The sequence below is a fragment of the Ambystoma mexicanum genome, chromosome 10 (assembly GCF_040938575.1).
Source record: "Ambystoma mexicanum isolate Mex_15411 chromosome 10, UKY_AmexF1_1, whole genome shotgun sequence".
Classification (NCBI taxonomy): Eukaryota; Metazoa; Chordata; class Amphibia; order Caudata; family Ambystomatidae; genus Ambystoma; species Ambystoma mexicanum.
This window is the reverse complement of record NC_090932.1, coordinates 326,124,281-326,136,524: the sequence shown is the minus strand read 5'-3', so window position 1 is coordinate 326,136,524 and position 12,244 is coordinate 326,124,281.

The following is a 12,244-nucleotide window of genomic DNA, read 5'->3' as shown; positions in this document are numbered from 1 at the left end:
ATGTAAGATGAATCAACGATAGACCACAGAAAGAAAGCAAGTTAAAATCAAGCAATGGCAGGACACAGACTTCCGTTACCTAGAGACCATTCGGTATGAGGATCCCCCACTAGGGCAACCTGTAAATAAAGCGTATTGACAAGCCCAGTCCAGTTATGCTCAATATAGTCTTGATTCCTTCTAAAGGTTCTACGACCCCAATGTACCTGGTTTTGTAGAGTTCTTCGATGAGTCGTCGACGGGCCCTTCTTGAGTGAACTACCTTTGAGAAAGGAGCCACGGGTCGTCGGGATTCCTCAGTGAAGAAAAGGTGAACGCTGTTGTCTGCAAAGCAGCTTCGATCCTCGTGGTGCTCGTTGAGGAAAGCTTGTGAACGTCCTGTGAAGATGAGTCATGCGGTATACCTCAACGACAGTAGTTTGTTGCCGCAAAGAGTTAATGAAGAACTTTGGCCGAGCAAGGGCGCTGGGATGTCTGGCGTCTGACGCTCGGCGGTACATGCGCCCAGATACTGCCAAACATTTGATGAGGCCCTAAGTTCTTTAAGGAAGAACAACATTCAGCACAGCTTTTACAGAAAATATATATATGAACAATTCCTCAATCGTAAACACTATTTATTTCATTTATGTAGCACCCAAACCCAAAAGGTATCACAACGTTTGTACAGAGTAAGTGAGTAAAGACATATCTAGACAGTGTGTATATCACATAGACATGTTATATATACTTGTTGAATAACCATGTTTTAAAGAGTTTTTTTGAAGAGGGGATGTGAAGGTTAATTTCTGTGTCCGGGGAGGGTGTTCCATATGGTGGGTTCAGTGACACAGAAGCTGGTAACCCCTGCTCCTGTGAGATTGAATCTGGGTGAAAGCAGGACGAGACTGGAAGAAGAGCAGAGGGGTTGCGCTGCTGTTTTTGCTGAGATGCGAGCAGCAAGGTAGGAGGGGGCATTCTGGTGCAGGCATTGGTGAGCAATGGTCAACGTTTTGAATTCAATTTGCACTCTTACAGGTAACCAGTGAACCTCCCTTCTTGTGGCAGAAATGTGGTCATAGAGTTTTAAGTCCAGCGCCACCCTTGGAGCCTTGTTTTGTAAGAGTTGCAGTTTGGCAAGGTTCTTGGAGGAGGTACCCGAGAAGAGTACGTTGCAGTAATCTAGTTTACTGGCAATGATGGCTCATGCAAGAGTCAGGCAGTTAGATGGAGAGATGAATTTCCTACTCAGGGTTGTGAGGTTGTGTGTTGAAGGAGTTTGCTTTGGTCATTATAAGGGTGTTTAGAAAAGTTTTAGATGCTCTGAGGAAAGCATTGGGTTAGCGGGTGTGGGAGGTTTCCTTCAGCTGTGTTTCCAGGCTCGTTTGAGTCAGCGCAGACAGATAAGATCTTCACCCTTCTGCCTAGTGTAGGGGTTTTAGGCTTTAGTGGGGCATGTTGGTCGATGGTGCGAGTGAGGGAGGAGAGGATAAAGGAGGCATGAGTTTGAGGGTCCTCAGGTGAGTGTGTATGATGTGAGAGGTGCTTAGCCAGAGTTGGAGATAGGCTAGCTTCAGTGAGTCTTTGCGTGTTGCGGGAGAGGGTAGGTGGCAATAATGTTGCTGGGTTACATGGCGATTGGGCGTGGGATTGATGGAACTCTATGGGAGAGTGCTCCGACCAAGGTACAGACATAATTGTGGTAATAGTGAAGAGATGCTCAATGTGAGGAGCCAGTCCAAGGTTCGTACTTTAGAGTGGGTTGGGGAGTGAATGTGTTGGACAAAGTGCATCTCCGGGAGTGACCTGGTGAGGCTGTTGGCTCTAGCACCAGACATATCATTGAATCCCAGGATAAAGTCACTTAAGAATAAGACCTTGGTGGCTGGTTTGATGAAAGGGGAGTGGAAGAGGAGGATGTCTAATTCTGGGCACTTCTGGTGGTTAGGTTGGTGGTAAATGATTAGAATATTAATGGTGGTCTGCGGGTTGAGAAGATGTTTGGACAAAAGTAGTTTGTAGCCTGATTGTAGGGGGGGGGATTTCCCTAACAGCCAGAGAGGTTTTGGCGCATCCTGGTTCATCTGCTCAGTCTGATCTAAAGATGTAGTAGTTGTGAGGCATGGCGAGTGAGCGGGAAGGTCCTGCCACGCTATGAAGCCAGGTTTCAGTGATCGTTAGAAAGTCAAGATTGTGTTCATCTATGAGGTCATGAATATTGGTATCATGAGCACATAGGGAGCGGGCATTGATCAGGGCTCCATTGAGTTTTATGCTCTTATCCAAGGGTTTACTTTTGTGGGGGCTTAACGATTGAGAAAAGTGGTGGGGTTGGTGGGGGGGAGGGGTAAGGTGAGGAGTAATTGTGGCTGGTTAGTGCCTTGCCCACGATTGGTATTGCATTGTACCAATGCAGGAGATCTGTGGATGATGTCCTAGTACACAGCCTAGCTGTTCTTAGGGTGTCTAGGCATGGCTGGAAATGCATTGGAGGCGGGCATGTCAGTGTGCTGTCTGTTTGTGGCTTTGAGTCATGGTAGGAAGGGGGAGGGGTTGGTTAGGTGAAGAGTAAAGGGTGGGTGATTACAGGCCGAAGAGGGTTGAACTCTTGAGGTCGGTGCATTGCGGTGGTTGAGATGGGGTTGGAATGGAGTGGGTTTCGGAGATGTATCTCTCCCTCTACAAGCATGGTGGTGGGCAGGCTGAGGTGGCAAGTCATCGGCGGGGTGATGGGCTGTGATCACTGCTGATATGGGTCAGGATCTTGGGTGTAGACCGACAGTTGTAGGGGGCTGCTGCAGGGGAGGGGGTGGGTGAGAGGTAAAGCAGCACATTCACTTAGTGTGCAATCATATACTGTATGTAAGAGCGGCAAAATGTCTTTACCATGGATTGAGAGTGTAGTGTTGGCAGGATCCAAGCTGGCATGGCGGGAACTAGGGGTTGTGGGTTTAGTGGCGGAAGCCTGGGAGTTGGAGCAGGGAGGGGCATGCAGAACAGTGGGTGTGCCTTCTCTGTGGGTCGCTGCCGGCTTTGCCTGCCAGGTCGTCAGTGTTGCGTGTGGAAGGCTGCTGAACATCCAATCCGCTATACTGGTGTGCTGGGCTCCGGGTCTGGCCATTAGAGAGATGCTTTTGCATGCAGATGGTGGTGGCCATCTTCATCTGGAGCTCAGGCGCCATATCCAAAATGGATTTAATTTCAGATAAGCATCCTCTGGTTTCAGGATGTGGCGGGATGCATGCTGGGGGACACTCTTGCCAATGTGGCATGCAGGATCGAGCAATGAAAGAGTAATGAGAGGCCCATACCCCCTGGCTACACACAGTTGCAGAGAGGAAGCCAGCAGCTTCTACCACAGAAGTAATTATGCCCCTGAACCGATCCAGATACGTAGGAGGAAAGGAATGATGAATTACATTTTATTTCCACAACAGGTCCCAGACACCTTCATCAATGAAAGGCAAATCAAAGTGCAAGCTACCTGAATGACCAGACCAACAGAAATAAACCATGATTCTGACTTGTAAAGCCTGAAACCCCATTCAGGTACACTGGGAATTTACCTGAAACCCCATTCGGGTACACTGGGGATTTACCTGAAACCCCATTCATGTACACTGGGAATTTGCCTGAAACCCATTCAGGTACACTGGGAATGTACCTGGAACCCAATTCAGGTACACTGGGAATGTATCTGAAACTCCATTCAGGTACAGTGGGAATTTACCTGAATACCAGGTGAAGGCACCCGCCTCTTAAAAGGGAGAAGAAAACAAAACAGGAAAGAAGCTAGTCTAGTTTATTTCAATCCATAGAAAGTCTTAAGCAGAAAGGAAAAACCAATCTGCAAAACAATAATATCTGGAGAAAAAAATGTAACTATGTCTGCCTGGGTTTAACAGAAAGGATGTGTATCCAAGACAAGGGGCAATTTCCAGGGTGGAATAATTACTTTAAATGACAAAAGTGTCAAGTCATTATTACAAAGTAACCGAGAAGCAGCACTTGGGAATGTCAACCCTGACACCGGAAAATCATGACCCGTGTCCGCTGAAAATGAAGAGCCGAAACTGCTTGATTGGTCCAAAAAAATAAATAAGATAGACCCCATGGATGAAAGGAAGGCTCATGCTCAATATAGACCTGCCATTGTGGAGGACCTACTTGATGATGGCAAGCTATAGAGAAATCCCTGGTCAATCATTATAGCTTATACTCCCATCTGATGACATCAAACCTTTATTCCTCCCATCACTATGACGAATGGTGACTCAAAGTGGCAAGGGGACAATTAAGAATCTATTCCAACTCTACCCCCCCATCCGCCAGACTGGCATAACATAGTTCAGTCGAGACAAATGGGCATCTTAATTAAAAAAAAATCCATCTCTAAAGTCACATGAAATCATCCATGATGAGGTGGGAGGAAATAATTATTGTTTTCCAAAGAAGAGAAATGCAGTTGTCCCCCAAGCTAAAGGGTCTGACAACTGGCGCGAGACCCTGGGACCTTGTAGTCTGCACCTTTTATGAAAAACAGCCCAGAACTGGAATACCAAAACCTAGGAAAAAACACTATGGGATCAGAGGGAGAAAGAAATAAGTCAAGAAAGAGATAGAGTGAGGTAGAGAGAGAGAGAGACAGAGGGAGGGAGAAAGAGAGAGAGAGACAGACACATACATAGACACATATGATGAAGGCAAGGAAGAGCTCAGTAAGGCACATTCCTCTGTGCCTTCTACCCTCAGGGTGAGAAGGGCCATTATCAGAAATACCTAGGAATGGGACCAGGCTCCCCTCATAACATACCCAGGCCATAACCACTATGTCATTTAACTGCACCTTGATATCCTGACTCTTCCAAAAGTGATGAACAGATATGACAGCTGTGTGAATATCTACCAACCCTCACCATTTAGACATGTGTGGATCCCTACTGCCTACTCCCCACCATCAACTCTGAAAGAGGAAGACTAGTAGAGTGGATCCCTATCCTTTACAACTTGCAGCTTTATTATGCAGAGAGGGGAAGAAGAGGAAATGGATTAACCCAGAGCCTTTTGGCCACTACCGAACCAGAGAAGCTAGACAGGTTTCACTTGGTATGGGGTATACTGTGAGTTGCAGAAAAAGCAAGAATTCTCTGTACAGACCCAGACTTACCAAGTTTTTGAGGAACTTATTTACTTTGGTTGTGGTCAACGGCAGACACTGCACAGAGTGCAATGGTGGAATACCTTAGGAACAGACAGGAGGAAATGGAAAACCTCTTTACAGCTAGGGGCAGTAATAAACATGCATTCTTTAACCCTGTACAGAAGCACGAGGATCTAAGAGCGCTTTTCTTCAAATTAGAACGACTTTCAAAAAAAGAAATCAATAAATACTGGGAGATAGTCTCCCTGGAAAATTATGTTAAAAACAAATTAATTCCCAGAGGACTACGCATTTTGATCTTCCCGAATTTCCATAATGATTTGGACAATGACATAGCAGAGTTGTGGGAACACAACCTTAATGGAATCTCGAAGAAGATGTTGGAACTCCTAATTGAACAGGCAACATGGGAACACAAGAGGACCATAGAACTTACTGAAAAAAACAAAAAAGAAATTGCAGATAAAAAATCACAAGATTCAACAAAGGAGAAAAATTACAATACCATGTACGACATTCTAAAGAATTATCAAGACGAAGTTAAACTGAGAAAACTGAGGAAACATTATCGGGATGAAAGAGATTACCTAGATGATAGGGTTTATTCCTTTCAGGCAAAATATAATTCAACGACGAAATTTGGGTCCAAAACCAGCACACCCAATACGTCATCGGCCAGTTCGGATGCAGACTCGGAAGGTGAAACCCAGAATACAGATGAGCCAACAAATACAACCGATACTCCAGGGGCAACAGAAAGTCAAAGTAGAAGATCAACCTCGGGATTTTTGAATCAAATTAAGAGGTACAAAAAAGGCAACAGAAATCTCATACCCAAACAGGTCAGTTTTCAGTTACCACAGAACACTGGAGCAACACCCAGTATACCAGGAGGCGAGGAAGGAGGGGGGGTTCAATATCTAACCAGTCAAGAATCACAAGAAAATACAAACAAAAGGCTTACAAGAGCAACTTCAAAAGAAGCGAACAGAGTGAAATAGGGCCCAACCTGATTCTAAACTTATCATGTAGACCGATATCATTGGAAGAGAGCAGGCTTCTGAATAAAGGACTTTCTTTTTCGCCTTCTACGAACCACAACGAGACAGATCTACATATTGATCTTTTTAAGTTCGTTCGGAAATTGAAATTAAAAAAGTTTTTTGCCACCAAGGCACCAGGCATGTACACACATCAACCAAAAGCTATTCCAAGTGAACTGAGTATTAAAGAAATTGAAGACATTCACTTACTTAGATCAATTGCAGAACCAATGGACTATGATATCACAAATGTACTAAGAGACCTTAATGTGCAACCTGATACGTTATCAATGAAGGAGCTGAAACCAACATCTAAATTTGTACCCCAATTAGCAACCGATAACGTTATTGACACCTTCTACAAGGCAGTATCCCAAGAACTCTACAAAATGGATCAGAGAAATTTGCAATCAAGAACAAAACCCAATCTCACCCATAGAGAACAAGAAGCTCTACACCAATTGGAAACCGACCGCTCAATAATAATCAAGGAAGCAGATAAGGGAGGGAACATCGTTGTTATGGACCGGGACAACTATTTGGAAATGGCTAATAGACACCTCAACACCCCAGGCTGTTATGAAAAACTGTCAGCTAACCCAACAAAGGAAATTATACAGAAATTGGAACTGAAAATTCTGGAACGGCATCGCAAAGGCCTTATCACAGACAATGAAAAGAGCTTTCTCATGATCAAAAACCCAACTATACCAATAATGTATTTCTTACCGAAAATTCACAAGCAATATGACTTGATACCAGAGGGCTGTCCCATTGTTAGCGGGATAGGTTGGACAACGGAGAATATCTCACAGTATCTGGATAACATTTTGAGACCCAGGGCCACACAACTAAAGGCATATCTCAAAGACACAACGGATGTTATCACGAAGGTACAATCTTGGAACTGGGAGAAAGACTGTCTTTTAGCCACCATGGATGTGAAAGCACTTTATACATCGATTCAACATTCATGGGCCTTGAAAACTATTGACTATACCTTCAGTGAGGAGTCAGCCTCGATGTACCACCAAATTGCAATGATCAAGGAAATGTTAGAGCTATCCTTAGAATGCAACATCTTCAACTTCAACAATGTATTTTTCAAGCAAACTAGAGGTGTTGCTATGGGCACTAAATATGCCCCAGCCCTAGCAAACATTTTATGGACGTTTTTGAGTATACAGTTATCTACCAGGATAAAGTTTATTAGAAGGAACTTGTATATTGGTCAAGGTATATTGACAATGTGTTGATACTATGGAAAGGCACAGAATTGGAGCTCACAGCCTTCCTAAACAGAATCAATGTTAACGAAATTGGTATTCAATTTACTGGTGTCTGCGATGCAAACAGTATTGATTTTTTGGACCTCACAATATATATTGAACAGAACCAGATCAGAACATGCACATTTCATAAACCTACGGAGGTCAACGCTACCTTACAGGCTACCAGTTGCCATCATCGAACAACGATTCTCAACATACCATCAGGAGAATTTATAAGAGCAAGGAGAAACTGTCAGACCAAACAACATTTTGAGAAAGAATGCAGGTTGTTACAATCAAGATTTCTGTCAAGAGTATATTCAAAGAAATGCGTTACCAAGGCTTTGGATAAAAGTTTGCAATTAACACAGGAACAAACTCTGGCTATAAGGAACAAGACTTTGGAATCACCCACTATAGGTTTCATCACAAAATTTGGCAACGATCACAAACATTTTAGAAAGATTTTGGCCAAACACTGGCATCTTTTGAAATTGGATGACCACATTTCGAAGTTTATTGACGATAAACCCAGAATCATTTTTAAGAGAGCACAGACACTAAAGAACAAACTAAGCCCTTCGGACTTACCAGATCCAACAGAGGGAACACCCAATTGGTTACAATCCATTAATGGGTTCAGGAAATGTGGGACCTGCACCATGTGCAAACATGCACATGAAAAAACAGATTGTTTCAAGAGCAGCAATAACAAGACTCTAAAAATCAAACAACACATAAACTGTAGGACGAAATATGTGGTTTACACGTTAATATGTGTATGCAATTTGGTCTACATTGGGAGCACCATCTGGGAACTCAGGACCAGGGTGCGTGAACATCTTGCTAAAATTGGAAGCCAGAAGCCTAGACTTCCTCTTGCTTGTCATTGGCAAGAGAAACATCAAATGGATAATAAAGCAGATATCCGGTTCATTGGTCTTCAAAGAGTGTCCCTCGGAAGACGTGGAGGTGACAGAGAAAAGAAACTCAGACAAACAGAGGCGAAAATAATTTGTAAATTCAACTCCACAGTACTTGGCCTCAACACAGATAATGAAATGGTGTCCTTTTTATAAGAATTGGTCTAATAATTTAGCTGTGACTAATGTGTTTGTAAATATGTTGAACATCTCATTCACACTATGCATTGAGGCCTCTCCACTTATTATTATTAGGATTTAGAGTAGAACAACAACAATTGATATGTCTACACAAATAATTTATTTCTATTCCCCTTTCCCTTACATTCAAAATACATTAGCACACTTAATTTGCATACATCTATTTAAACGCACTATTTCACTTATTGTAATCTACTATATTTGTTTATGTCACTCCGACTCCATTACAATATGGCCGCCAGTGAGCACGCGACTAGACATGGAGGAAGGACAGATTGTGGTACTTGCTACCTTAGCAACGGTTATAATCACAGAGAGGACGCTTAATGGCGCCCCCTCGAGATTCTTAGCAACTTTGCGATCGGACGCTTTTATTGTGAACAGCAGGCTAGAAAGCGTCTGACTTTTCATGGCCTGCCGCATCCTGAGATACGTGTAGTTTCGCGCACGCGAACGTGCTTTTGTCACTTGCATAGACTCTCTTACTTGTTATAAATGTAATATCGCGCACACGATCGTGCGCCTCCAGCCAATGGTACTTTCCAACCCACTAATACGCTTTCACGCGATTACTCTTTCACGCGTTTAGCTAAGGTGCGCTTTTATGGACCACATATGATAAACCTATTAGTTTACACATGCGAACCCGCGTCTATACTTACCGATCGCCATAACTTAATTGGATCTCGTTAGCTTATGATTAAGTGTATTTTTCACACGCGCGTCTGTGCGTTTTATACCAATTAGACCAGCCACTCCAATAATACGTGTACCTTTCCTCACCACTTATTTTCAAGTTTGAAACCCAGTACATTTTTTACTATCAAGATTCTATAATTAAGTAATACAACAATTTGTATATGAATCTATTTTACAATTATAGGGATTTACCCGTTCAATATATGGAAGCTTATTTTTCACATTATGTGACGGGGCACCTTACATGACCACAAGGTAACTAATTTTTCTTACATTTGTTGACATGAACAAACACGAATGATTATAATAATGTTTATACTTTGTTAAAAGCATCACAACTAACAATTGCTTTGTATCTATCTACTTCTCTCCTAATCTCACTCCTGCTTTCTCCGCCCCCTTAATCCCCACCCCATTTTTGTCTGTTTTTTTATTTCTGACATCCATGTACTTTTTTGTTTCATGTACTTACACTCTCTTTTTCTTGATGCTTATTCAATCTCACTTTGTCGTTTTATTTTTGATATATACACATGTCTACCAATGTGATTATTTTGTTATGTTTTCATTTGTTTTATGATTATTTGATGTTAAGACAAATCAATAGCCCTAATTTGAAAAAGGTCCTTGGAGGACCGAAACATGTGTCATCAGTTATAAGGGCAATTTCTTTTTGAGCAATAAATTTACTCTGCAAAGATTTGGCGCAGTCTTTTTCCAGGTTACTTATACGTCATATTGCCAAGTAAATCAACTTCATCATAACAAAGACACCCTTAGTTCCTGTGTGGCTGATTTTCCAGAGCTCTCAGACACTGATCATCTTCTCTTTGCATGAGGAATGATACACTCCGCATCACCCAGATGTTGCCTGGTGGATGCACCATCACAGCAGGTGACTTACTCCAGCCCTTCAATCAGGGGCGCCATCAATACAGTTGTGCTAGCATTTCAGGCCCTGAATTTAAGACTGCCTCACCTCCGTGCTTCCACTGCCCAGTTCCAGCATATCATTTCCAGTGAGATAGGATAGCAGGGCACACTCTTTTCCCCCATCCCATGCCTCGGAGATGCCTCGGAGATGCTACCATAACAGCTAAGCTTCTCTCCATAAGCCAAGCTCTGGACTGCCACTAAATACGGCCATGCCACCAACAAATGCAGCAGGTACTTCAAAGAAAGAGGAATAGCAAGCCCGGCCTGACTGTAGTGTGCAATTCCCATAGTTGACAGGGTGCTTGATAGAGGGGCTTCTTCAAAGAGGCTTTGTTGATTGTGAAGAGTACACCTTTTTCTATATCAAAAAGGGGAAATGGTACATAAACAAGCTTGTGTGTGTGAGGGCTGCATCTACAGCATGTAAGGAAAAGGACAAGGGGGTGGAACATAGAAGATCTCTTTCTTTCTTTCTTTCTTTCTTTCTTTCTTTCTTTCTTTCTTTCTTTCTTTCTTTCTTTCTTTCTTTCTTTCTTTCTTTCTTTCTTTCTTTCTTTCTTTCTTACACAATGTCAGCATAAAATAGCTTCATTATAACAAATGTAAATCCTTCTACAATAAGACATCACAGCATTTATAACAATAGATATTTGTCTTCCACTCATTAACGTAAACCAGAATTCCTCTCTATTTAGGAAGTCATTATTAGAGACATACCTACTAAAGATGTGTGCCTCAGTTTAAAAAAGTTATTCACACCGGGGGAAGGACACTGAGCCAATCAGGTGGATGGAACAATGGCTGAGAATACACATTCTCTGCTGGCTGGGCCCTTCCTTGGGTTGTGCCATCTTTTTGTTTTATTTTGTTTGGGGAGCAAACAGTGTGCCTCTCCCTGTTGCCTCTCCACCCCCAAAAAACGAAACAAACCCCTTCCCCACCCGTTCCCTTCCTCCCCGCTTACCTGCTGGATCAGAGCTTTGTGCTCCGGTCCCGGTACTCCTCTCACTCCCGGCAATTGCCATAGATATTGTCCCTTTTCCCTTATGGCGGTGGCCAGCTTTAATCTATTTTTTTCTTTCTTCGGATATTGGCATCACTTGCACAGCCAATCTCCCAAGAAAGAAAATAAACCATTTGCACCCTCGATAAACCTGGCCTACCTCGGGTCGGGCTGGCAGGCCATTAAAGGCCAGGTCTGCCTCCACAGCAGGGGTGAAAGACATATTCTATATAGAAATGTTCCAAAGTCTCAACCACCAAACCAATTACACAAAGCAACCGATATGCATCTCTCTTTGGATATGATTCTGAGCTCCTAAAAATTCCTTTGTGGTCAATAAAACCCCCCATATTTGGAATGCCCCACTTTCTTACCCTCAGCAAGACTGAGATCCTTCCTATTGGGACTCCTGCTCCCTCTTTCTTCCCCTCATTTTGGCTTTCATCTATGGGCTCTTCCCCATCACTTTCATCTGAAGCCAGAAACCTCAGAGTCATCTTCAACTCCTTTTTCTCCTTCCTCCCTCACATCCAGGACCTTGCCAAGAAGTCACACTTTCAAATCTACCTTCTCAAAGGAATTCCCCCTTTTCTCACTTTCCCCCAGAAGCTCAATGTCTTCAAAGCTCTGGTTCTCTCTAGGATGGACTACTGCAATAGACTCTTTCGGAATCTACCCATCTCCTCTCTGCGACCTCTACAGCTAATCCAGAATAGAGCAGCAAGACTTATCCGTGGCCTCAAGCCCAGGGACCACATCTCTCCATCCCTAAAAACTCATCAGTGGCTCTTGGTTGCTGCAAGGATCAAATTCAGATCCCTCTGCATCATCCATAAGGCTGTCTGGGGCCGAGGATCACACTATATACACCTTGCTCTCACTTAATACTCTCCCTCGAGATCTCTACGTTCCTCTGGTACCAGCTCTCTGTGTGTCAAGCGCTTTGCTAAACAGAGGGCTGTTGGCCGATTTCTCTCCTCAGCTGGCTCCCTCCTATGGAACAGCCTCCCTCTTCCTCTTCGTCTTGA